Below are 2,458 nucleotides of genomic sequence, written 5' to 3'. Positions count from 1 at the left end.
GTTTCCACTTATTCTTTCCTGGATCTCTCTTAATTAAACGTCGAGTGGCGTGCGACGAGTTCGCGTTGGTTGTTTTACCAAAGCTGCTTACAGTTTGTCGCGATTTCCTTCTCTCCCTCTTTCTATACGGTTTCTCTGGATCAAACAAAAAGTTGCTGCAGCTCGAAGCAGATTCCTGTTAGCTTCTTTGTCGAGACTGGTAACTACTTCTTCCAGGCGACTCGCCTTTCTTACCTGCTTCTCTCCCCTTCGATCGAACGAGACGCTAGCCTTAGAGGTTCCAGCGAATCTTTCTACGATCGTTGGCCGGTTCTCCGCGACGAAAGGAACCGAGTAATTTTTCAACGTGCAAGTATCGTAGATAAGGCGGAAGAGCGTAACTCGCTTTAGACTTTGATTCTAATTATTTTCGTTTTATCGTGTTATTGGCCTTACACCGTGCGTTACGTACTAGCCGATATAAGCGGTTAATTATAGCGTGTGACGCGATACCGAGTACACTTGGGCGTACGTATTAATCGCACAGCGGCAGTTAACGATCGGAGCGAGAGATTAACGTTCGTACGAAAGGACAGTGTCTGGCCGTGTCTTGGTCGAACGATATACCACCATCTAATACGACAGCTCCGATACGAATTGTCCCTGATAGATAAGAGATAGCACGCGTTAACCGCTAATAAAAGGTTATCGAAGTTGAGGTAGTTCTTTATCGGGGGAACAGAGAACCGTAAGGCGCGAGGTATCCCGATAAATCTCGCGTATCCTAACGTCTGCGTTCGTAGAATGTCCGATAACGTCGGTTAAACCATAAAACCTTGTCTGCGTGTGTTTACTAATGTAAATCTTTGCATCTCTTTCTTTCTTTCTTTCTTTCTTTCTTTCTTTCTTAGTTCCTTGTCGATTCTTTTTTCACGTTCTTATCGTTTTCTTACGTGCGTTCAACGATTTCGCGTGCAAGAAAAACTCTTCGATCTCAGAGGCGTTGCTGTCAAGACTAATTGTTTTGCATATGAGAGAAACGAGTTGCTCGGTGGAATTTATAGCGGACGATTTAGTCTGACTGAACGAAACGTTAGCGTTTCAACGTTACGAGTATCGACGATTAATTGGCGAGTCTCGAATTACGTTTGCCGCGTGGAACGTTCGTTCTACGTCGACGAATATTCTAGAATTTTGTCAGATTCGTGAAAATAATTACGCGAACAGTTTCCCCGTGGAACGCGATCAAATATTCGACCTTGACGATTTTCGATTCTACGTTGGTGCGAATTCTCACGGAAGTTACAATCTTCTCGCTGGATCTTTTCAGCAACCTTTTTCTTCGTTGGTTTACACGACGATCGACGATTCTGGAAGATACGCGGGAACGCGGCTCGTGCACGCGTTATTATTTGCCGTGCTAAAGCGATCCGTAACAGTTTCGATCGCTTTGTATCGTATCACGGCTACGTTTCACGGCTGCCGAATGCCGTACGGTTAAAACGGGTAATCGCAGTTTGCTACGCCGATATACTCTCGGTACACGCGGAGGATGGAACGCTTTCGTTGCGATTTTGGAAAAAATTTGATCTCGGCAATTCAGGTACAACTATTTATCGAAACAGCGACAACGTGGAAAAAGTTATTCCTACGCGACGCGCACGTCGAATTTAAAACGATGCATCGCCATTCATCTGTCTCGTATGGAGATATCGAAAATGGGATTTAACGTATGTTTACGTACGTTTCTAGTATAAAAGCGTTTCTCCTTCGGGGATTAGCGAGCGATCGACACGTTGTAATCGAGTGTTTGTCGTAAGACGATGAATTGCCAACGTCGGTTAATCGTGTAAATCAATTGTGAATTTGCGGGTTCTGGCGCGCAGACTTTGCGGAAACGTCTGGTTTCGCATCAGAGCTAGCACAATAATTTAAGGTCCGCTTATATAACGCCGTACTACTAATTTCGGCTTTTCACGCGTTAAATGTGGCGGCAATTTTCACAATCGTGATCCAGATTTCGAAGGTCCGGATTCTAGTTAATCCGGATGCTTGGAAGAGACGGAATCGGTCGATGGAAGAATATATCGTCGGCTGCACCCGACGTTTATCTCGAGCCGGACGTCTACGAGCTAGCGCGTTGAAAGAGGCGTTTTTAAAGACGCGTGTAGTTAAAGGCTGGAGTGGAGAGCAGCGGATCGAGTTTTCGTCGACAGGAGTAGGAATCTTTACGCGGGAACAAAATATACGACTAGTGGCTACGCACGCTGCGCCACAACGGAATCAAACGTATGAAAAGGATATTCGTGGATGTACGATCGAGAGAAGGTAAATCCGCGTGAGATTCGGTGGTGCGATGCGTTCTGCCGGTCGCAGCGTGCACGAGTTCTTTCGATCGAGCGTTTCACGTTCGTCGACTGATCGGATATTTATCGCTGGACGCGTGCCGCGTTCGAGCGGTTTTGATGGGAGGCCGACG

Source organism: Bombus bifarius, unplaced genomic scaffold, assembly GCF_011952205.1.
Source record: "Bombus bifarius isolate JDL3187 unplaced genomic scaffold, Bbif_JDL3187 scf7180000008263, whole genome shotgun sequence".
In the NCBI taxonomy this organism is placed as follows: domain Eukaryota; kingdom Metazoa; phylum Arthropoda; class Insecta; order Hymenoptera; family Apidae; genus Bombus; species Bombus bifarius.
Note: the sequence above shows the minus strand (reverse complement) of the source record.